Source organism: Oncorhynchus kisutch, linkage group LG19 (assembly GCF_002021735.2).
Source record: "Oncorhynchus kisutch isolate 150728-3 linkage group LG19, Okis_V2, whole genome shotgun sequence".
Lineage (NCBI taxonomy): Eukaryota > Metazoa > Chordata > Actinopteri > Salmoniformes > Salmonidae > Oncorhynchus > Oncorhynchus kisutch.
The window spans coordinates 67,515,258-67,527,363 of record NC_034192.2 but is presented as its reverse complement, the minus strand read 5'-3'; the positions used below and the strand labels follow the sequence as shown (position 1 = coordinate 67,527,363).

Below are 12,106 nucleotides of genomic sequence, written 5' to 3'. Positions count from 1 at the left end.
GTCAACAGTTATAGTATTTAACAGTTATAATAGTCAACAGTTATAATAGTTAATAGTTACAGTAGTCAACAGTTATAGTAGTCAACAGTTATAGTAGTCAACAGTTATATTAGTCAACAGTTATAATAGTCAACAGTTATAGTAGTCAACAGTTATAGTAGTCAACAGTTATATTAGTCAACAGTTATAATAGTCAACAGTTATAGTAGTCAACAGGTACAGTAGTCAACAGTTATAGTAGTCAACAGTTAAAGTAGTCAACAGCTATGATAGTCAACAGTTATAGTAGTCAACAGTTATAATAGTTACAGTAGTTAACAGTTATTGTAGTCAACAGTTATAGTAGTCAACAGTTACAGTAGTCAACAGTTATAGTAGTCAACAGTTAAAGTAGTCAACAGCTATGATAGTCAACAGTTATCGTAGTCAACAGTTATAATAGTTACAGTAGTTAACAGTTATTGTAGTCAACAGTTATAGTAGTCAACAGTTATAATAGTCAACAGTTATAGTAGTCAACAGTTATAATAGTTAATAGTTACAGTAGTTAACAGTTATTGTAGTCAACAGTTATAATAGTCAACAGTTATAGTAGTCAACAGTTATAATAGTTACAGTAGTTAACAGTTATTGTAGTCAACAGTTATAGTAGTCAACAGTTATAATAGTTAATAGTTACAGTAGTTAACAGTTATTGTAGTCAACAGTTATAGTAGTCAACAGTTATAATAGTCAACAGTTATAATAGTCAACAGTTATAATAGTCAACAGTTATAATAGTCAACAGTTATAGTCGTCAACAGTTATAATAGTTACAGTAGTTAACAGTTATAGTAGTCAACAGTTATAATAGTTACAGTAGTTAACAGTTATTGTAGTCAACAGTTATTGTAGTCAACAGTTATAATAGTTAATAGTTATAGTAGTTAACAGCTATGATAGTCAACAGTTATAGTCGTCAACAGTTAAAGTAGTCAACAGCTATGATAGTCAACAGTTATTGTAGTCAACAGTTATAGTAGTCAACAGTTATAATAGGTACAGTAGTTAACAGTTATTGTAGTCAACAGTTATAATAGTTAATAGTTACAGTAGTTAACAGTTATAATAGTTAAAGTAGTCAATAGCTATGATAGTCAACAGTTATAGTAGTCAACAGTTATAATAGTTAATAGTTACAGTAGTTAACAGTTATAATAGTCAACAGTTATAATAGTTACAGTAGTTAACAGTTATTGTAGTCAACAGTTATAATAGTCAACATTTATAATAGTTAATAGTTACAGTAGTTAACAGTTATTGTAGTCAACAGTTATAGTAGTCAACAGTTATAATAGTTAATAGTTACAGTAGTTAACAGTTATTGTAGTCAACAGTTATAGTAGTCAACAGTTATAATAGTTAATAGTTACAGTAGTTAACAGTTATTGTAGTCAACAGTTATAGTAGTCAACAGTTATAATAGTTAATAGTTACAGTAGTTAACAGTTATTGTAGTCAACAGTTATAGTAGTCAACATTTATAGTAGTCAACAGTTATAATAGTTAATAGTTACAGTAGTTAACAGTTATTGTAGTCAACAGTTATAGTAGTCAACAGTTATAATAGTCAACAGTAGTTAACAGTTATAATAGTCAACAGTTATAATAGTTACAGTAGTTAACAGTTATTGTAGTCAACAGTTATAATAGTTACAGTAGTTAACCGTTATTGTAGTCAACAGTTATTGTAGTCAACAGTTATAATAGTTAATAGTTACAGTAGTTAACAGTTATTGTAGTCAACAGTTATAGTAGTCAACAGTTATAATAGTTAATAGTTACAGTAGTTAACAGTTATTGTAGTCAACAGTTATAGTAGTCAACAGTTATAATAGTTAATAGTTACAGTAGTTAACAGTTATTGTAGTCAACAGTTATAGTAGTCAACATTTATAGTAGTCAACAGTTATAATAGTTAATAGTTACAGTAGTTAACAGTTATTGTAGTCAACAGTTATAGTAGTCAACATTTATAATAGTTAATAGTTACAGTAGTTAACAGTTATTGCAGTCAACAGTTATAGTAGTCAACATTTATAATAGTTAATAGTTACAGTAGTTAACAGTTATTGCAGTCAACAGTTATAGTAGTCAACATTTATAATAGTTAATAGTTACAGTAGTTAACAGTTGTAGTAGTCAACAGTTATAATAGTTAATAGTTACAGTAGTTAACAGTTATAGTAGTCAACAGTTATAATAGTTAATAGTTATTGTAGTCAACAGTTATAATAGTCAACAGTTATTGTAGTCAACAGTTATAATAGTTAATAGTTACAGTAGTTAACAGTTATTGTAGTCAACAGTTATAATAGTCAACAGTTATAGTAGTTAACAGTTATTGTAGTCAACAGTTATAATAGTCAACAGTTATTGTAGTCAACAGTTATACTAGTTAATAGTTACAGTAGTCAACAGTTATTGTAGTCAACAGTTATAATAGTCAACAGTTATAGTAGTTAACAGTTATTGTAGTCAACAGTTATAATAGTCAACAGTAGTTAACAGTTATAGTAGTCAACAGTTATAATAGTCAACAGTTATAATAGTCAACAGTTATAATAGTCAACAGTTATAGTAGTTAACAGTTATTGTAGTCAACAGTTATACTAGTCAACAGTAGTCAACAGTTATAATAGTCAACAGTTATAAGTCAACAGTTATAATAGTCAACAGTTATAATAGTTAATAGTTACAGTAGTTAACAGTTATTGTAGTCAACAGTTATAATAGTCAACAGTAGTTAACAGTTATTGTAGTCAACAGTTATATTAGTCAACAGTTATAATAGTTACAGTAGTTAACAGTTATTGTAGTCAACAGTTATAGTAGTCAACAGTTATAATAGTTACAGTAGTTAACAGTTATTGTAGTCAACAGTTATAGTAGTCAACAGTTATAATAGTTACAGTAGTTAACAGTTATTGTAGTCAACAGTTATTGTAGTCAACAGTTATAGTAGTCAACAGTTATAATAGTTACAGTAGTTAACAGTTATTGTAGTCAACAGTTATTGTAGTCAACAGTTATAATAGTTACAGTAGTTAACAGTTATTGTAGTCAACAGTTATAGTAGTCAACAGTTATAATAGTTACAGTAGTTAACAGTTATTGTAGTCAACAGTTATAGTAGTCAACAGTTATAATAGTTACAGTAGTTAACAGTTATTGTAGTCAACAGTTATTGTAGTCAACAGTTATAATAGTTAATAGTTATAATAGTTACAGTAGTTAACAGTTATTGTAGTCAACAGTTATTGTAGTCAACAGTTATAATAGTTACAGTAGTTAACAGTTATTGTAGTCAACAGTTATAGTAGTCAACAGTTATAATAGTTACAGTAGTTAACAGTTATTGTAGTCAACAGTTATAGTAGTCAACAGTTATAATAGTTACAGTAGTTAACAGTTATTGTAGTCAACAGTTATTGTAGTCAACAGTTATAGTAGTCAACAGTTATAATAGTTACAGTAGTTAACAGTTATTGTAGTCAACAGTTATAATAGTTACAGTAGTTAACAGTTATTGTAGTCAACAGTTATAGTAGTCAACATTTATAAAAGTAAACAGGTACGTTTACAAACATATACTTTGAAAATAGAATTGAAAGTTGTCTCATTATGGTGGTGAATTAGGTATAGCCAGTTACAATTGTAATGGCTTATTTTACCTTTATTTAGCTAGGCATTTCAGTTAAGAACAAATTGTTATTTTCAATGACAGCCTAGGAACAGTGGGTTAACTGCCTGTTCAGGGGCAGAACAACTTTCAATACAAAAGAATGTATTGAAAGTTGTTACAAATGATGGAGTCACGCATGATTCACCAAATGATATTTTGAAAAAGGAAGTAAAGTACTTTCAGAATATGTTTTTGTTTCAGTCTCCTCCATCTCCACTAACCGAAACTAATACATAAAGACACATGTGAAGGCCAAATTACAGAAAGACTCATGTGAAGGCCACATTACAGAAAGACTCATGTGAAGGCCAAATTACAGAAAGACTTGTGTGAAGGCCAAATTACAGAAAGACTCATGTGAAGGCCACATTACAGAAAGACTCATGTGAAGGCCAAATTACAGAAAGACTCATGTGAAGGCCAGATTACAGAAAGACTCGTGTGAAGGCCAGATTACAGAAAGACTTGTGTGAAGGCCAGATTACAGAAAGACTCGTGTGAAGGCCAGATTACAGAAAGACTCGTGTGAAGGCCAGATTACAGAAAGACTCGTGTGAAGGCCAGATTACAGAAAGACTTGTGTGAAGGCCAGATTACAGAAAGACTCGTGTGAAGGCCAGATTACAGAAAGACTCGTGTGAACGCCAGATTACAGATGAGGAACTTCTTGATGCAATTAAAGCCTTTGAGGCGGGGAAAACTCCAGGCCTGGATGGCAGACCAGTGGAAGTATACCAAACTCCAGGGCTGGATGGCAGACCAGTGGAAGTATACCAAACTCCAGGGCTGGATGGCAGACCAGTGGAAGTATACCAAACTCCAGGCCTGGATGGCAGACCAGTGGAAGTATACCAAACTCCAGGGCTGGATGGCAGACCAGTGGAAGTATACCAAACTCCAGGGCTGGATGGCAGACCAGTGGAAGTATACCAAACTCCAGGCCTGGATGGCAGACCAGTGGAAGTATACCAAACTCCAGGGCTGGATGGCATAACAGTGGAAGTATACCAAACTCCAGGCCTGGATGGCAGACCAGTGGAGGTATACCACACTCCAGGGCTGGATGGCAGACCAGTGGAAGTATACCAAACTCCAGGGCTGGATGGCAGACCAGTGGAAGTATACCAAACTCCAGGGCTGGATGGCGGACCAGTGGAAGTATACCAAACTCCAGGGCTGGATGGCGGACCAGTGGAAGTATACCAAACTCCAGGGCTGGATGGCAGACCAGTGGAAGTATACAACACTTTTTGATGCTCAGATGACCTTTATTAGCATGTTTTAACGACTCCTATATTAATGGTAGATTATCAGACACGCAACAAGAAGGTCTGATATCATTATTACTGAAACAGGACCCAAGTGGAATATATAAAGATCCAGTCCATTTAAAAATTGGAGACCTCTTACACTTCAGTGTTGTGATGCAAAAATCCTAGCAAAATGCTTGGCGCATAGAATTTAAAAAGTATTGTCAGATACTATTCATCCTAATCAGACAGGTTTTTTACATGGACGATACATTGGAGATAATTTAAGACAAGTACTGGAAACAATAGAACACTATGAAATATCGGGGACACTTGGCCTGGTTTTCATCACTGACTTTGAAAAGGCTTTTGATAAAGTACGACTGGAGTTTATATATAAATGTCTAGAATATTTCAATTTTGGGGGATCTCTTGTAAAATGAGCTAAAGTTATGTATAGTAACCCTAGGTGTAAAATAGTAAATCATGGCTACATCTCAGAAAGTTTTAAACTCTCTTGTAACGATTGTCTTTGGCTGAAAGAGAGGAGGACCAAAATGCAGCGTGACGATAATCCATATTTTAATGGGATACTTAAACAACGAACAAAACAATAAACCGACAAAAAATCTACAAAAACGAAACAGTCCCGTAATGTGAACACTAACACATAGGAACACTGGTAACAGGAACAATCACCCACAAAATACCCAAAGAATATGGCTGCCTAAATAACGATAGACAGCTGCCTCTAATTGAGAACCAACCTAGGCAACCACAGACTTACAAAAACACCTAGAATAGAAAACACCCCCATAAACATACAAAACACCTAGACAAGACTAAAACACATACATCACCCATGTCACACCCTGACCTAACCAAAATAATAAAGAAAACAAAGAATACTAAGGTCAGTGTGTGACAGTATCCCCCCAAAGGTGCGGACTCCCGGCCGCACACCTAACACTATATGGGAGGGTCTGGGTGGGCATAAATCCGAGGTGGCGGTTCTGGCTCAGGACGTGGACCCCGCTCCACTTCACCCTTACTTAATGTCTCTGGAGCGGGTACCCTCACCGCCGACCACGGACTAGAGGACGCCACTGGACTGATGGTCGAGTCTGGAGTGAGTGGCGCCTCTGGATTGGAGGGAGACTCTGGCAGATCCGGACTGGAGGGAGACTCTGGCGGATCCGGACTGGTGGGAGACTCTGGCGGATCCGGACTGGTGGGAGACTCTGGCGGATCCGGACTGGTGGGAGACTCTGGCGGATCCAGACTGCGACCCGTCGCGGTAGGTTCCGGACTGCGACCCGTCGTGGTAGGTTCCGGTCTGCGGCCCGTCGTAGGAGGTTCCGGTCTGCGGCCCGTCGTAGGAGGTTCCGGTCTGCGGCCCGTCGTAGGAGGTTCCGGACTGCGACCCGTCGTAGGAGGTTCCGGTCTGCGGCACATCGTGGGAGGTTCCGGTCTGCGGACTACCGCCGGACGCTCTGGACTGGGTACTGTTGCCGGACGCTCTGGACTGGGTACTGTTGCCGGACGCTCTAGACTGGCGAGGTGCACTGTAGGCCTGGTGCATGGTGCCGGTACTGGTGGTACTGGGCCGAGGACACGCACCTCAGGGCGAGTGCGAGGAGCAGGAACAGGGAGTACTGGACCCTGGAGGCGCACTGGTGGCCTGGTGCGTGGTGCCGGCACTGGTGGTACTGGATAGACCGGACCGTGAAGACGCACTGGAGGTCTCGAGCTAATGGCCTGCACAACCCGTCCTGGCTGGATGGTGACTCTAGCCCGGCACGTGCGGGGCACAGGCACAGGACGCACTGGGCTGTGCAGACATATGGGAGACACAGTGCGCAACGCCAGCGCAGAATATCCTGGCCCGAGGAGACCCACTGGCCGTCTGGACAGCAGGGCTGGCACCATCTGCCCTGGCTGGATCCTCGCCCTAGCCCGGCAGATGCGGGGAGCTGGGATGTAGCGCACCGGGCTAAGCATGCGTACTATGGACACCGTGCGCTCCACCGCATAACACGGTGCCTGACCAGTACGAACCCCTCTCTCTCCACGGTAAGCACGGGGAGTTGGCGCAGGTCTCCTACCTGGCTTCGCCACACTCCCCGTGTGGCCCCCCCAATACATTTTTGCTGCTGCCTCTCGGGCTTCCAGCCGTGCTGCCATGCTGCCTCTTCATACCGCCGCCACTCCGCTTTGGCTGCCTCCAGCTCTGCCTTGGGGCGGCAATATTCCCCCGGCTGCGTCCAGGGTTCTTCTCCATCCAGTATCTTCTCCCAAGTCCAATAGTCCTGATTGCGCTGCTCCTCCTGCTGCTGCCCGTTACCACGCTGCTTGGTCCTTTGGTGGTGGGTGATTCTGTAACGATTGTCTTCGGGTGAAAGAGAGGAGGACCAAAATGCAGCGTGACGATAATCCATATTTTAATGGGATACTTAAACAACGAACAAAACAATAAACCGACAAAAAAATCTACGAAGACGAAACAGTCCCGTAATGTGAACACTAACACATAGGAACACTGGTAACAGGAACAATCACCCACAAAATACCCAAAGAATATGGCTGCCTAAATATGGAGCTGCCTCTAATTGAGAACCAATCTAGGCAACCAGAATAGTCAACACCCCCATAAACATACAAAACCCCTAGAGAAGACAAAAAACACATACATCACCCATGTCACACCCTGACCTAACCAAAATAACAAAGAAAACAAAGAATACTAAGGTCAGGGTGTGACACTCTAGAGGAGTAAAACAAGGTTGTCCACTATTAGCATATCTATTTATTATTGCCATCGAATATTAGCTGTTAAAATTAGATCAAACAATAATATTAAGGGGTTAGAAATCTGTGGCTTAAAAACTAAGGTGTCATTGTACGCTGATGATTCATGTTTTCGTTTAAAACCACAATGTGAATCCCTCCACGGCCTCATAAGGGATCTAGATACTTTTTATATAACCTCTCTGGATTAAAACCAAATTATCCTGTCTAACAGCCAGTGAAATTGCAGGGCGCCAAATACAAATCAACTGAAATCTCATAAATCAAATCTCTCAAACGTACAAGTATTAGGCACCATTTTAAAGATAAAATTATCATTAATCCAGCCACAGTGTCTGATAAAAAAAATATTTACGGCGAAAAATCCACAAACAATTATGTTAGGTCACCACCAAGCCACAGAAAAACCCTGCCATTTCTCCAGCCAAAGAGAGGAGTCACAAAAAGCACAAATAGTGATAAAATGAATCATTAACCTTTGATGATCTTCATCAGATGACACTCATAGGACTTCATGTTACACAATAGATGTATGTTTTGTTCGATAAAGTGCCTATTTATATAAAAAAATCTCATTTTACATTGGCGCGTTACGTTCAGTAGTTCTAAAACATGCGGTGATTGTGCAGAGAGCCACATGATTTCACAGAAATACTCATTATAAATGTTGATGAAAATTAAAGTGTTATGCATGTAACTTTAGATACACTTCTCCTTAATGCAACCGCTGTGTCAGATTTCAAAAAACTTTTACGGAAAAAGCTTAATCTGAGTACGGCACTCAGGGCCCAAACCAGCCAAAAGAAATATCCGCCATGTTGCGCAGTCAACATTAGTCAAAAATATCATTATAAATATTCACTTACCTTTGATGATCTTCATCAGAATGCACTCCCAGGAATCGCAGTTCCACAATAAATGTTTGTTTTGTTCGATAATGTCCATCATTTATGTCCAAATAGCTTCTTTTGTTAGGGCGTTTGGTAAACAAATGAAAAACGCGCGTTCAGGTCCAGCCAGACGAAAAGTTTAAAAAGTTACATTACAGGTCGAAGAAACTTGTCAAACTAAGTATAGAATCAATCTTTAGGATGTTTTTATTATAAATGTTCAATAATGTTCCAACCGGAGAATTCCATTGTCTGTAGAAAAGCAATGGAATGCAGGTCGCTCTCATGTGAAATGCGCGTGACCAGCCCGTGGCTCTCTGCCAGACACCTGACTCATTCCCCTCTCATTCAGCCCCACATCACAGTAGAAGCCTCATTCAAGTTTCTAAAGACGGTTGACATCTAGTGGAAGCCTTAGGACGTGCAACATAATGCATATCCCACTGTGTATTCGATAGGGCTGAGTTCAAAAACTACAAACCTCAGATTTCCCACTTCCTGTTTGGAATTTGTCTCAGGGTTTTGCCTGCCATATGAGTTCTGTTATACTCACAGACATCATTCAAACAGTTTTTAGAAACTTCAGAGTGTTTTCTATCCAATACTAATACCAATATGCATATATTAGCATCTGGGACTGAGTAGGAGGCAGTTCACTCTGGGCACGCTATTCATCCAAAAGTGAAAATGCTGCCCCCTATCCCCAAGAAGTTATGATATGTTTACTTACTATATTATGTATTGGATCACTAAAGAAATGCACATTTTACCGTGTAGGTTACCAATAAAATGGTCTGAAAGGGATGTGAACTCGGTATACAAATCCCAAAAGAAAGAAATCTCACTCCAATACATGTCTATTCGTGGAAAAATCACCCTGATTAACTCTTTAGTCATATCACAGTTTACCTATTTGCTTCTGATTTTGCCTACAACTAGTGACCTGCTTTTTAAATTAAATGTGCCTTTTTCCCTTTATTCAGATTACACCTGCTGACTTTCGGTTCTTTGAAAAGGAAATCATCTCCAAAATATTGTTATTTTATAAACAAGCCTTAGAAAGTTGGTTGCAATTTCAGTTTAATCCACCTAAAAAAGACAGAACAAATAAAACAACAAGTATTGTGGTTAAACTCAAATATACTAATCGATTAAGAAAAACATATTTTTAATAACAGTTACAGTCGTCAACAGTTAGTAGTCAACAACAGTTACAGTAGTCAAGTTATATTAGTCAACAGTTACAATAGTCAACAGTTATAGTAGTCAAGTTATATTAGTCAACAGTTACAATAGTCAAAAGTTACAGTAGTCAAGTTATATTAGTCAACAGTTACAATAGTCAACAGTTATAGTAGTCAAGTTATATTAGTCAACAGTTACAATAGTCAACAGTTATAGTAGTCAAGTTATATTAGTCAACAGTTACAATAGTCAAAAGTTACAGTAGTCAAGTTATATTAGTCAACAGTTACAATAGTCAACAGTTATAGTAGTCAACAGTTGCAGTAGTCAACAACAGTTATAATTGTCAACAACAGTTATAGTAGTCAACAACAGTTACAGTAGTCAACAGTTATATTAGTCAACAACAGTTATTGTAGTCAACAGTTATAATAGCCAACAGTTATAATAGTCAACAGTTACAGTAGTCAACAGTTACAGTAGTCAACAACAGTTACAGTAGTCAACAGTTATAATAGTCAACAACAGTTACAGTAGTCAACAATAGTTATAGTTGTCAACAGTTATTGTAGTCAACAGTTACAGTAGTCAACAATAGTTATAGTTGTCTACAGTTATTGTAGTCAACAGTTATAGTTGTCAACAGTTATTGTAGTCAACAGTTACAGTAGTCAACAATAGTTATAGTTGTCTACAGTTATTGTAGTCAACAATAGTTATAGTTGTCTACAGTTATTGTAGTCAACAGTTACAGTAGTCAACAGTTATTGTAGTCAACAATAGTTATAGTTGTCAACAGTTATTGTAGTCAACAGTTACAGTAGTCAACAGCTGTAGCTGTGTTTATTTAGGCATGCTGTGGGCTAAATTCAGCCACATGTAATGAACCAAATCACATTTACAACCTCAAACCGTTTTTCCTAACCACCCCACGTTAGTCTCTGTACCTGTAAACCTCAGATTCCTCCCTCTGTCAGTCTCTGTCCCTGCTAACCTCAGATTCCTCCCTCTGTCAGTCTCTGTCCCTGTAAACCTCAGATTCCTCCCTCTGTCAGTCTCTGTCCCTGCTAACCTCAGATTCCTCCCTCTGTCAGTCTCTGTCCCTGCTAACCTCAGATTCCTCCCTCCTTCAGTCTCTGTCCCTGCTAACCTCAGATTCCTCCCTCTGTCAGTCTCTGTCCCTGCTAACCTCAGATTCCTCCCTCTGTCAGTCTCTGTCCCTGCTAACCTCAGATTCCTCCCTCTGTCAGTCTCTGTTCCTGCTAACCTCAGATTCCTCCCTCTGTCAGTCTCTGTCCCTGCTAACCTCAGATTCCTCCCTCTGTCAGTCTCTGTCCCTGCTAACCTCAGATTCCTCCCTCTGTCAGTCTCTGTCCCTGCTTAGCTCAGATTCCTCCCTCTGTCAGTCTCTGTCCCTGCTAACCTCAGATTCCTCCCTCTGTCAGTCTCTGTCCCTGCTTAGCTCAGATTCCTCCCTCTGTCAGTCTCTGTCCCTGCTAACCTCAGATTCCTCCCTCTGTCAGTCTCTGTCCCTGCTAACCTCAGATTCCTCCCTCTGTCAGTCTCTGTCCCTGTAAACCTCAGATTCCTCCCTCTGTCAGTCTCTGTCCCTGCTAACCTCAGATTCCTCCCTCTGTCAGTCTCTGTCCCTGCTAACCTCAGATTCCTCCCTCTGTCAGTCTCTGTCCCTGCTAACCTCAGATTCCTCCCTCTGTCAGTCTCTGTCCCTGTAAACCTCAGATTCCTCCCTCTGTCAGTCTCTGTCCCTGCTAACCTCAGATTCCTCCCTCTGTCAGTCTCTGTCCCTGCTAACCTCAGATTCCTCCCTCTGTCAGTCTCTGTCCCTGCTAACCTCAGATTCCTCCCTCTGTCAGTCTCTGTCCCTGCTAACCTCAGATTCATAGAGAGAAATACGAGGAGTGACTGTAATCATCTCCATGGAGGATTGTGTAGTGCGAGGAAAAGTTCAGAGTCAACACCGTAAACCATTGATAACAACACTCTAATGCCTTTAGGGACACGTTCATAAAGATGCTCTAACACACAGTGGACTATAAATGGAGTCAAAACCAGGGCATCTATATTACACTAATGACCTGTCAGAGTTCATCAGTCCTGTTAGAGCCACGTCTTAATAACAGCTGACTGCAGTCCCAGTTCCCTTGACAGATGACCTGGAGGACAGGGAGGATCCTCTGAATAACAGAGATATGATGATGTTGTCTAGATCCCCTGTCATAACAGGAGAG

General features: G+C 39.2%; 1 protein-coding gene across 1 annotated transcript in view; it reads left to right on the top strand.

Annotated features, from left to right (window-relative positions):
* LOC109884288 (endothelin receptor type B) overlaps positions 1–12,106 on the top strand; it is a 69,808-nt gene that overhangs the window by 34,505 nt on the left and 23,197 nt on the right. The window lies entirely within an intron of this gene.